Genomic DNA, 13,854 nt, shown 5'->3' with positions numbered 1-13,854 from the left:
CGCATTGAAAATGTTGAGTGACAGCTTCAAAGTCTACAACCTGAAGATAATAACCATGGCAGTTAGCACTGTAATGTATTGCTTTCCATTTATTATTATGTGAATATGGATATAGACATATTTTAAATGAAAATAGGTTATAACTGGGATATTTACATTTAATATCCTGTTGATTTCATTATGTACAGTGCAAATTTACTTCACATATTTATATATATTTCATATATGTGTGACAAACAGTTAAAATAGACTTTTTTTTTTCAATGCGGCTACATTGGAAAGAGGAACAAAGAGGTCCAATGATCTCCCTAAGTCCATTTTCATGTCCTGACATGAGGTTTAGGTATAAACAGAAAGCAAGAAGTACGCATAGCTAAACAGTCCTGGTCAAGGTGTGGTCCTAGTCCAGTGTCATTATCAGCTTCCATCTCTCCTGCAAGGTGATCTGACAAGTTGTCAGAACTGTGAAATTTCTTTCCAGGAGACAAATCTGTCCTCTGGCTGGCACCACGTGTCAGCTTTTTCCTTCACCCAGCATGACATTCCTGGGGAAGTTAAAATGTCTTGGCATCTGTTGTTTCCACAGTTAACAGGGATGGCACCAGTGGTCTCTTTGGATGCAGTCATTCCCACCAGGCAGGTTCCAGTCCCCACTCTTGGCTTTTACTCCTTAATCTTGAGGTAAAATATGCCCTTGTCTAGAGTCCATTCTTATATTTCAATTCTGTCTTTCCTGTAGGTGATATCCTAGTATGTCCAAAATTCTATTCTGGTTCTTTTGTTATAAGTTGTACTTCCGGGCTGGGAAGATAGCTCAGTGGTTAAGAGCACTGGCTATTCTTGCAGAAGCCTTGGGTTTGAATGCCAGCACTCACATGGCAGCTAAAAACCAGCTATAACTCTAGTTCCAGGGGATCTGACAACCTCTTCTCTCCTCTGTGGGAGTGCACTTACATACATGCAGGCATAACACTCATATATATATATATATATATATATATATATAAGCTGTACTTCCTTCAGAAGTTTTATTAGAACACTTGGTGCCAGGCCACAGAGAGCCAGGATAGGGCCCTGAAGAGAAAGAGAAATCCTTGTTTCTTGTTTGTTTTTTTGCTTATACATTATGTTTATCTGTGCCTATGACAGACAGTAGAACCTAAGTTTGTTTATACATAGTTCCGCTATTTAGGTTGGAAGTGTCTGAAAACTCAGACTTCTCAAATAGAGAAGATAGGTAGAGATCAGAAATTGCATGTTTTATCTGAAGGATAGGATCTGACTACTTAAGAAACAATCCAAGATCTATCAACAGTGGTGAGAAAAGCAATTCCACTGAAAATTGTTACCATTCAATTACTTAAAAAGATATTAAAAGAACCAATCCAGCTTGAAGTCTACATGTCAAAATGGCACTAAAGGCCTGGATAAAAAAGAACATGTACAAATCCAGTTCCATTTGGAGACAGAGCTCATAGCTTTCCTTCTAGAACTGCATTGCTCAACAGACTGACCATTAGCCATATATGGCTATTTACGTTCACAGCGATCAAAATAAAATGTGAAAATCAGTTCTACAGCCGAGCGGGCCACTTTTCAAGGAATCAAAAACAACTTGTAACTTGTGGTATCTACACTATATGTTTTGTGGGGTGTCTACAATACCTGGTTTAGCTCCAGAACATCTTCCTCATTCTGTAAAACACTGTTCCAGAAAACCAAAGAATTTTGCAAAATGTATTGGGGTCACGCCAGAGATTAGATAGAAAGATCCTTTTAGATAGCTTTTTTTTCTTTCTTTTTTTTTAAATTGAATTTTTGTGATTTTTCATACAATATAATTTGATGGCGCTTAGCTCCCCTCTACCTTGCACCTCTACCCACTCGCCCCTCCAATTTAAGGCACTCATATATGTAACATGGCCTATAGGGTCCAATTTGTGTCTCCAAATGTCCTTCCATGTGAATCCATCCACTGGGCCCACCAAGCATCCCATCCTTGTAAGACACTGTCTCTCCCCGTCTCAGCAACAATCAGTTGCCAAAAGTTCCTTAGGTTGGGTTGGGATTTCTTGCCCACTTCCTCTTATCTGTGCTGGGAGTTGTCTGATTTGAGCTTGCATAGGACTCGTGCATGCTGTCACCATTGCTCTGAATTCATATCTGTAACTGACCAGCTGTCTGGAAGGCCCTGTTTCCTTGTGGTCATCCACCACCTCTGGCTCTTACAATCTTTCCACCTCCTCTTCCTCAGTGATCCTTGAGCCTTGGTAGGCAGAGGTTTGAAATAGGTGTCCTATTCAGGAACAAGCACTCTGTGGCCTCTTGTTCTCTGTATATTTGTTAATTGTGAATTTCTGTGTTAATCATCCTCTGCTGCATAAAGAAACTTCTCTGGTGAGAGCTAAGAGAGACATTCATCCTATGTGTAGAGGTCGCATTGGAGATGTGTCACTTAGGGTTAAGCCTCTCACACACACTAATTCTCTGCATTTGACCATTTCTGCAATTCTGTAATAGACTATATTTGTTGCAAAAAGAAACTTCTTTGAAGACAGGTAAAGGTACACTTGTGTCAAAGGATTTGGTCTCACTATGTAGCTATCCCTGGCTGACCTGGAACTGCGTAGTCCAGATTGGTCTCAAACTCATAAAGATCTGCAAGCATCTACCTTTTGAATGCTGGGGTTAAAAGCATTAGGTGCCATACTAAGCAGAAAGCAATTTTTGAAACACTTCAAGATAGTGCAAATAAAAAGAGATGTAAAGGTTAGAGAGATGGCTCAGTGGTTAAGAACACTGACTGTTCTTGCAGAGGACCTGGGTTTGATTCCCAGCACCCACATGGCAGCTAACAACAGTCTGTAACTCCAGTTCCAGGGGATCCAATGCCCTCTTCTGACTTCTTCAGGCATTGCACAATTTAAACACATGTAGGCAATACATATGCATAAAATAAAAATAATAAATTAAAAAATAAAAAGAGATATAAGATCAATATGAGATAATGTTCAAATATTGGTTTTGTTTTAAATTTTTATTGAATTTTTGTGTATTTCATACATAAAATCACTTTCCCCCCTTCCCCTTTGGCACCCTCCAATAACCCCACACTGGAGTTCATGGATTCTGTCATTTGTGTTAAGGCCTATCACGTCAAGTTAGTGTCCCCAGATGTCACTCAGTGCAAGTTCATCCACTGGGATCTAGTCAGTCTATCTAGATTCTACCCCCTTGAGAAGATCATCTCTTCCTCACGCAGCAGTAATCAGCTGCCAATAATTTTTCGACTAAGACTGCAACTTGCTGTTCATTTCCACAGTTCTGTGCTGGGTTTTTGTCTGCTTAGGTTTGCCTGGGTCTTGTGCATGCTGACACCATTGCTGTAGGTTCATATGAGAAGAGTCCTGGGACCGTGTAGGAATTGTTCAATATTGTTTTTGTTGTTGTGTTTGTTTGTTGAGAGACAGCCTTAGTGTGTAGACTTGGCTGGACTAGAACTCCCTAAGATCCACTTGCCTCTGCTTCTGGAGTGTTGGATTTAAGGCATGTGTCACCACCCCCCAAACTTTCATACTCAAATGTTGTATAATATCAAATGTGATGCTGTAGCTTTTGACTGGACAGTCTGGGAGATAGAAGTATTATAAAGACAAATATCAGACACTATTGCAGTTGGAATGTGCAATGTCCCCCATAGGCTCACATGTGTGTGCACTTGGTTCCTAGTTGGTGGTACTGTTTGGGAAGGCTGTGAAACCTTTAGGTTGTGGAGCCTTGCTAGGAAAAAATGGTTACTGGGGGCAGGCCTTGAAGTTTTATAGCCAGACCCCACTTCCTGTTCACTCTGCCTCCCCTGAGTGCAGCTGCAGCATGACCAGTAGCTCCCACTCCTGCTGCTGTGTTGGGCTGTATCATCTCAACTGTCAGCCACAATGAACCCTTTCCACCCTAAGTGTCCTCTTGTCAGGTTTTTTGTTACAGCAATGAGAAAAGTAACTAGTATGCACCAATGGCAAGCATAGAAGGAAAGACCTGGGAATAGACTGGATGGAATACCAGGGCAATCCAGAAAGAGCAAGTCAGCACAGTGGTACCCTCCTTGTTTGTTTTCCACTCTGATGTTATTTTGGTGACTAGATAATGCACAGGCCTATTAGGAGGCCTACTACATTTATGTTGACTAAGGTGAACAAATCTTAAGTTCACGGATCAATATATGTGTGACACTTCCACCTAGATCAGGTTCTCAAAGATTTCCCATGTTCCCCAAACTCATCTGAAATCACAGGCATGCACCACTATGCCCAGCTTATATGGTCTGGAGAGAGAACCCAGGACTTTGTGTATTCCAGACAAGCACTCTACTAACTGAGCTACATCCCCAGCTTTCCCCGTTCTTGAGCTTTGCATGAATGAAATGACAGGAGAATGTATTCCCTCATGTGGAGCTTCTTGAATTTACTGACCTTCATATTTTTTTCCCTGTTGTTTGTTCCTGCAAGGTTCTATCCTTGTTACTGTGATATGTTCATTATCTCATTATATGACAAGTCACAACTTGTTTATCTCTTCTCCTGTTAGTGAATGTTTAGGTTCTTTTCAGTTTTGTAATTGTTAAGGAAATGCCAGAAATATACTTGAGCATGTCTTTGATGGATATCCACATTAGATTCTCTTGGGTGTGTGTCTAAGAGTTCTGAACCATCCAAACAAAATAATATTTCCAAAAGTTCACCTATATTTCATATTGGTACTTCACTATTCTTGGATGACGTGTGTGTGTGTGTGTGTGTGTATGTGCGTGCGTGCATGCATGTGTGTTTGTTTTTGTATGCAAAGATCCACAGTATTTATTGCACGATACTTTAGTGGTAGCATCTAAAAATCAGAGTGACAAAGCATTATCTCAGTGAAAATATTTTAAAGCCCTCAAAACATGAAATACCTAATAGATGTAAACAATTGGCAAGGAGGTTAAAAATAAAATTTACTGGGCTAGAGAGATGGCTCAGTGGTTAAGAGTACTGGCTGCTCTTGCAAAAGACCCGGGTTCCAATCCCAGCATCCACATGGTGGCTAACAACTGTCCATAAGTCCAGTTCCAGGGGATCTAACAACTGTCTGTAACTCCAATTGAAGGGATATCATCTGGTCTCCACAGGCATTGCACAACACTGGTGCACTTATATACATGCAGGCAATGCATAACATTAAAGCATAAAATAATAAATAAAATATTTTTAAAAAATAAAATAATATTTGCTAAAAAAATACACATGACTGGAAAGGCCTTAGATCTTAGAGAAGTTCCCAAGGCTCTCATGTCCCTAGACAAATGTGATTTCTTACTATGCAAAATATGGATCCTTATATTTACAGACAAGTATCCCAGTCACCACTCATCAAAGAAGCTTCTTTTTCAAGAGATGAACAGATGGAGACTATTGCAGAGTTCCACAGCTGGTCACACACAGACATTGTCTGTGAATTTTCCCAGGCCTAAATGACACATCTACAATGCAACCTCTATGCCCAAGACTCACAGAACATAGAACAGGGGGTAAAGAGAACACTAATGCATCCCTTAGTTCTCATTAATGAAGCTCCCTCATGTAACAGGGGGCCAGGAACACAAAAGGTCACAGGCAGCCAAAGTGTGGAGAGTAAGAGTCTGCAGAGCGTGGGTCCTGGGACAGGACTCATATTAAACTCCACCCACCCAGGGCTCATGGACCATTTCAGAAGAAGGAGTGGAAAGACTGTCAGAACCAAGGAGGAGGTAAAAGGACCATATGGAAATAAGAGTTCTATAGGCTCCTGGGACTTTGCTCATATGAACCTACAGCAATGGTGTCAGCATACTCAAGACCTATGCAAACTCAATCAGACAAAACCCCAGTGCAGAACTGTGGAAATAGGCAGCAAGCTCCAAACTTAGTTGAAGAATCATTCACAGCTGATTACTGTTGGGTGAAGAAGAGCTGATCTTGAAAGTAGGGACTCTAGATAGGCTGCCTAAACCTCAGTGGATGAATTTGCACTGTGGGATGTCTGGGGGCACCAACTTGACACCATAGCCCTTAATACAAATGACAAAATATATGAATTCCAGTTGGGTGGGGGGCTATCGGAGGGTGCCATTGGGGAAGGGGGTATAAAGATGATTAAGTTTGATAATGATGAACTGTATAAAATACACGAAAATTCAGTTTAAAGAATTTACAACAATAAAAGACCTCAAAAGTCAGAAAACAATCTGTGTTCCTAATGGAGCATTTGGTGGTAACGAAGTACCAATTCTCATTTCTAATATGGTTCCAAATATAGTCCCTTCAGAATTTCTTCAGACTACAATAAATGCTTCTAAAGTGTATATGTAATAATAAAAGTGTGAAAAGGAAGGGCCAATAAAAAGTACCTAAAAAGAAAATAATAAATGGAGACTTCAAGACCAACACAGACAATAAATTATTCAAGACACAGGCTGGGACAGTTGGCTATGTATTTAGGAATACATTGTATATCCTTACCTAATAATAAATTCCAGGTGGATTAAGACAAAGTACAAACAAATTAATTCAACAGAGTGAACGACATTACAGAAAAAAAAAATAGCCTGGTAACTTTCAAGCAGGAAAGGCTTTTCTGAACATGTCATAAATGCTAGGTGCCATAAAATAAAGACTGAAATATTTAAAACTGTGTAAAATTTAAGATAAATGGAAAACTACGAGAAATGTTCCCCATTGTGCATGACAAAATATTAATAATTTTAATATAAAGAGCTCTGATGAATCAATAATTAAAGACAGAATCCTATATTAAAGATGACAAGGAATTTGATTACAGTAATGATACAACAGACAATAAATATACACTTAGCATCACTAATAGTGCAGGGAATACAAACTAAAGCATTAAGAAAATGATTTTTTAACAGGGGAAACAGCTTTTTGTTTTTATTTCAAAATGGGGTCTCACTCTGCAGCCCAGACTGGCCTGGGATGCACTATATGCAACACAGCACGGCCTTGGACTCATAGCCATCCTTCTGCCTCAGTTTCCTGAGTGCTGGAATTATAGGCATGAGCTGCCAGGTTTGGCTTACATCTGAAAATATTTATAATGCCTTATTGTTAGATTATAGAGAAGTAGGAATTCCCTTAATTGCATAGAGAAAATAGATATGAATTTCTTTGCCAAACTAAAACACTATAGAAACATACTGATTTTGGTCCAGCAAGTCCACTCTTAGGACTGACTTCCTGGAAATAATTGGGCAGGAATATATTTATATTTCTTTTGTTCTTGTTTTCTTGTTGGTTTCTGTTTTGTTTGTTTTTTGAGACAGAGTTTCCCTATAGCCCTAGCCAGGCTGGAACTTGATATATATCCCAGGCTGGCTTTAATCTCACAGAGATTCATCTGCCTCCTGAGTGCTGGGATTAAAAGCATGAGATCACCATACCTGGCTTTTTTTTAATAATATTTTTTGATCTTTTAAAATTTCATACAGTTTCCACTTAAACCCAGAGCCCTCCCCAACGCATGTCTCCGTCATCCCCCACCCCCGCCCTGCCCCACCAAACCCTACGCACTCTGCCATACATGCTGAGTTTTATTCATTTGGGTGTTTGTACAGACAGGGTCTCATCTACCTGAGGCTAGCCTTGAACTCACAATGTATCTTAGGATGACTATGGTCTTCTGATCTTTCTACTTCTACCTCCTGAGCACTGGAATCACAGGTGTGCACCACCACACCTGTTTTATGCAGTGCTGGGAGTCAAACCTAGGACCCTGAAAGCATTCTACAAATTGAGCTACATTCCTAACTCTGCAAGTATGTATTGTAGGACAGCCGTTATTGTACTGAGGGAAAATGTCAATAAATTATGAAACATTATATTATTGGTAAACAGAAGGCAAATTGTTTAGAGATAGGTTGGAAAATTTTAAAAATAATATAGCTTATTTTTAAATATTTTATTTTCAATGTATACAAATATTTTGTCTGCATGTATATATGTGCATCATGTGTGTGCAATGCCTCTGGAGGCCAGAAAGGGTGTCAGATCCTATGGAAGTGGTATGTATAGACACTAGTCACCATCGGGGTGTTGTGACACAAACCCAGATCCTCTGCAAAAGTAGTCGGTACTCTTAACCACTGAGCCATCACTTCAATCCTTATATTTTAAGTGAAAAAAAATAACTTCTAGAAGAAAACTTTTAGGTTTCTATGTACAGAGACTTCAGGGCTAAATAATTTACACGGATCATCTCATTTAATCCCGAGAACTCATTGCCTGGTATATCAAAACACTCATTACAAATGCTTCCTCAGTAAGAGTTTGCCTTAAATGCACAATGAAGCCACAGTTGAGACTGTTGAGGAATCATTTCTTGACTTCAAGCTTCAGTTATTTTTCAGTCTTTAATGAGTTCATAGTTTCTTTTTATTTTCTTTCATAGAATTTTCAGACGTACTAAAAAGAGAGAGATAAATGAAATGAATTGCACATGCTGGCAGCTTCGTCTCAGTGAGAACCAGCTCACTGTCACTCTGTCACTCTTGCTTCAGCTGTACCCCCACCTCTTCCTGCCCTGATGGGTATCACCTTCCCGACAAGTTTCAATGAGTCATTGCCAAGACAAGCCCACACCTTCCACGGGTGCCACCTTCTCATTAAGTTTGGACTGGCAACATGGCTCCATGTTTAAAACGCTTGCTGTAGAAGCCTAACGACCTGAGTTCAATCCCCAGAACCCATGGTAGAAGAAGAGATCTGACTCCCAAAAGTTATCCTCAGACTTCACTTTTTTGCCCTGGCACCATGCATGCCTGCACTTTACACACACATAAACAAATAATAATGCTCTTAACATTTTTCTATGCTATTAACTCTGTTTCTAATTGTTTCTTTGTATTCTATAGTGTAGACATAGCAGAGTTTAACAATTTTCTATTAGGATATGCATTTCCATTGCCAATTTTCTGCTGTAACAAACAAAACTGCAATTATCATTGTATGATGCTTTTCCTCCCCACATTTCCTACTATATAGGGCAAATATCTCAAAGATGCCCATAAGTGAATTGCATACCTAACAGATACCCAACTTTCAGATTTGTCACATACAATGTTTCCATGCTCCAATCTGCAAATGAAATTTCATTTCAATGATACTAAAATCAAAATCTTGGTGCTGGAGAGAAAGCTCGGTGGTTAAGAACACTGGGTACTCTTGCAAAGGACCTGAGTTTGATTCTTATGGAATCACACAGAGTTTAACAATTGTCTATAACTTCAGTTCCAGGGGATCTGATGACTTCTTCTGGCCTCCACATGCCTTGCACAAATGTGGTACACTTACATACATGTAATCAAAACACTCGTACACATAAATAAAAGTAAATAAATCAAAAATGAAAATAAATAAAACCAGTCTTACAATGGCCTATAAGGGCTGCTGTGTTCCACTTATGCCCATCCTGTGCCCTACACAGCCATTACCTCTGACCTTTTCATCTCTGGCACACCTCACCATCTCTCTGCTTTGACAATGCCAGCCTCTATTCTGTTATTCAAAGCAATGACAGACTCTCCAGTTCAGGCCTTGGTATACCGTACCTTGTGACATACATAAAAGACTAATTTACTTCATTTGTAAAAAACCTTCTTCAAATGGTTAGGAGCAAAAAGAAACCTTGCAGGGGCTGGAGAGATGGCTGAGCAGTTAAGAACACTGGTTGTTCTTCCAGAAGACCCAGGTTCGAATCCCAGGACCCACCTGGTAGCTAACAACTATCCATAACTCCAGTTCCAGGGAATTTGAGAGCCCCATCTGACCTCCGTGAGCATTGCATGGCACAGGTGCACTTACCTACATTCAGGCAATACATGACTACACATAAAATAAAAATAATAAATAAAATTTTAAAAAAGAAACCTTGCAGAGTGTGAAAGAGGATTTGTAGACAAAGATTGTAAATAGTTCATAACTTTATAAAAAGATATTAATAATAAGGAAATTGAAAATTAAATCTACCTGGGGATGACATTTCTTACACATGAGATGGCGAAATATTTCAATATTTTGACAATTGACTTCTAAAAGGGCTATGGAAACACTGGCCCTCTGCTGCCATTGTTTGTGGGACTGCCAGGTCCTCTGTCATCACTCTGGCCTGTTTCATATCAAGTTCAGGGCCTTCTACCTTAAGTTTCTTTTGGGTAGCATCCAGGTAATTGGCCTCATTCTTAGAGCAGAATTCGGTATAAGACCTTGCTTTCTACCCTGTGTCCTTCCATTGTAAGTGTTCACAATCCCATTTCATGTACCTCTTCTAAATGGCATGTGCTTTAACACTTGTCTACATGAATCCTGTTCCTCTCCAGTTCCTTCTCCATACTCTTCAAAACCTTCCTTTCTTACCTTCTATCTTTCTTTTTCTTATCATTTTATTTTCAGCACTCTAGTCTAATTAGTGGTGGCTGCTGGAATGTTGACTGATCTTGGCTTGATTGCGTGCAAGTCTTGGGTGGGTCACCATAGCTTCAGTGAGCAGGTGCATGCAGTGGCCGTGTCGTGTCCAGAAAGCAGAATTTCACAGCCCTCCTCCTCGTGTCCCGTTTTACCTCATATCTTTCTCCCCTCTCAGGCCCAATGCATTCCTCTACTATATGATTATTATATGAAATGCTATAAAGTGGATGATATGACATCATGCTTGACACAGAGGAAACCCTCAAAACAGGAATGCCATTCTCCCATGCAATTATAATTATTATAACAAAGTAGTGTGTACCTGGCTGGCATGCAATATCCCTCTTCTCACTGTTTTGGTAGCTATATTCTGTACAGACTCTCAATATTTTTTACACTGACTGACTCCTTAAAATTAAGTGTCTACTTTAACTTCACACTAAATTAATTTCTACAAAATTATTAGTTTTGTAATATATTTTCTGCAATAAATTAGCTAATAAAAATGTTCCTGAGGTTCACCCAAAACCTCAAGAATGTGATACTTGACTCAGTCTTGGAGAGATGCTGAGACAGATAATTACTTGACTTTCATCATCTCCCTTCTTTACGTGTCTCAAAATCGCATCTATTAGAATTATTTATCTCTGTGTTTATCTTCGTCATTAACTAGGATCTTGGAGGGCAAGGATAGTGACTATAAATTCTATTGCTGGTGATTACTAAGATACTTTCCCAGCACAACAGCTCAATAAATGTTTGCTAAGTGAATTAAACAGTTTTTGAATACCTATATTGATTAAAGAAGGCAATGTTGGTAGAATCCAAAGAATAGTAAGACACAGGTTCCCAAATTTAAGGAGATTATAAACTATTAAAAAGAATCCATTTATTTATTTATTTATTTATTTATTTATTGGTCTTTTTGAGACAGGGTCTCCCTGTAGCCCCACCTGTCCTGGAACTCACTATGCAGACCAGGCTGGCCTTGAACTCACAGAGATCTGCTTGCCTCTGCCTCCCTAGTGCTGGGATTAAAGGCATGTGCCGCCTCGCCTTGCTCCCTTTAATTTTTTTATAAAACTGTGTATGTTGTAAAAAATTTATCATAATATTAAACATAAGTAGTTGAATTTCATGATTTTAATAGTGAAGATAAATAACTGGGGTGAAAATTACATGAAGTTATTATTTGAAAAACAAAAACTGTGAATTGACACTCTGCCTCTGTGTGTGTGTATTTGTCTTTACATGTTACATATAAACCTAGTAAAAAATTCAAAAGTAGAATAAAATGTCTCCTCCAAATCTCTGTTTCCATTTACTTAATGCTACCCAGAAGTGATTTCCTGTCTCTAATCTCTCCTCCACCTTCAGGTGTTCTGCTCACATGGATTAGGATTCTCATTTAAGATGTAAGGAAAGGCTAGAAAAAGGCATTTCAGAAAGAGCATTCTAAGTGCAAAGCCGTCGAGGTGGAAAGTGAGGACACAGTGATGAGTGAAATTTCAGTGCTGTGGAAAATCGTCTGACAGTGAGCTGGGCCCTATAAAGAGTTCCTGAGAATTACAGAATTGAATCCATTAATATTTTGAAATCATGAGACTAATGAATGTTTCACTTTATGTGTGTTTAGAGAAAAGAACATTAAAGCTACAATGTGATGCTTTTTCATTATAAATTATAAGAACCTCCAAATGTGATACCAGTGTGCTATCAGCTTGAAGGAGCATAGTGCTCCTCTGTCTTCTTCATAGAGTTATAACTTGGTGTAATATTGATGGAAGGAGATGTGCCAATGTCATTAAAGCTTTAAATACACATTTACTACTGATCCAGTGATCCCTCTTCTAGGAGAGAGGCAGTTTGTGTTTCCCAAGATTCAGGTTGAATTGCAGTGGCTAATAGGATTTTACTAAGGCATCTCTAAGAGGTAACTAGGTGATGGGGGCCCCTCCCCTCAGGAGTGGGATTAGAGACCTCACCCAGCTTTCAGCTCATTTGTCCATGGATCCTGCCATGTGGGGACAGTGCTCCTTCCCTCGTGAGCATGTGGATGCAAGGAGACACTACCAGGGCAGATAGCAGCCTATGCCAGTCAACTGACAGATACCACAGGAATTCCATCTGCAAATCCTCCCCTCCCTTCTCTATAGCAATACTAATAGACTGGGACAGAAATTATTCAATTATTTTTCAGCCTCTTATTACACATGAGCCATGCCATCCATTCAAGGACATTTACTATAGCTTGTTTAAAATGACAAAATCCTGAAAACTTATCACCCCATCAGTCTGATCTGTCAGACATAATGGAGCACTCAGCATTCAAGGGGGTAAAGCAGGAGAATTGTCTTGAGTTTGAGACCAACCTGGGTTATATGGTGAGTTCTAGTTAACCTGGTCCTCGGTGAGAGACCCTGTCTCAAAGCAACAGCCATGTCTCATGCGGCGTCGCTTGCTTTTAATCCCAGCCCTCAGGAGGCAGAGAAAGGTAGATCTATGTAAGACCAAGGCCAGCCTGGTCTACATAAGTGCCTTTCTGGCCACCAAAAAAACAAACCAACAAACTACCATCACTGTCACCACAAAACACCAAAAGCATGAACAAATACCAGCTTGATTTGTTGTACAAGAATTAAAGGCATGGAACCCGAGGTGGTGGTATACACCTATAATCTCAGCCCTTGGGAGGTAGAGACAGGAGAATCAAGAACTCCAGGCTAGCCTTGGCTACATAGTGAGTTCAAAGTTAGCCTGGGTATACAAGATCCTGCTCTCAAAAAGCCAAAAGTATTAAGGACATGTCACACAAGGAATATTACATTATATTTATAAATAAGAGTTTTCCAAAAATTAATACAGAATTACACCCAAAATATAGCCAATGATAAGGGTAAGTTACAGAAAATATGTGTAGGATGTTTCCATTTAAAGGGAGAAAACTGGATGGCTCTGGTGCATACATACACATACCATGTACCTTTGTAGACATGCACATGTTTAGCTGTACACCCATCTGTGAATGCTCAGATGGGTTTATAATATACCAAAAACATGCAAAAGAAACCAGTAGAGTGGTGATTGCCTTTGAGGATGGAAAGTGGGCATGTGGAGAGAGGGAAAAACACTTGACTCTTCATGGCATTTTGTGCCTGTAACAGGGTGACAGAGTCAGACTGAGAGAAAAGAGAAGTAAGACAGGGGAAAAGCAGGTGCTTACTGTGACAAAATGGAGGAAGTCCTCTGAGACCCTGAGGTGGAAGTGTTTGCTGAGGCTGAAAATATTTATTGAGTATTTACTAAAGCTTGGCATTTCCATAGCAGTTAGATATAAAATATTTAATTTCCTAGAGTGGAT

The sequence above is a fragment of the Nannospalax galili genome, unplaced genomic scaffold, assembly GCF_000622305.1.
Source record: "Nannospalax galili isolate Female #2095 unplaced genomic scaffold, S.galili_v1.0 scaffold46, whole genome shotgun sequence".
Taxonomy (NCBI): domain Eukaryota; kingdom Metazoa; phylum Chordata; class Mammalia; order Rodentia; family Spalacidae; genus Nannospalax; species Nannospalax galili.
Note: the sequence above shows the minus strand (reverse complement) of the source record.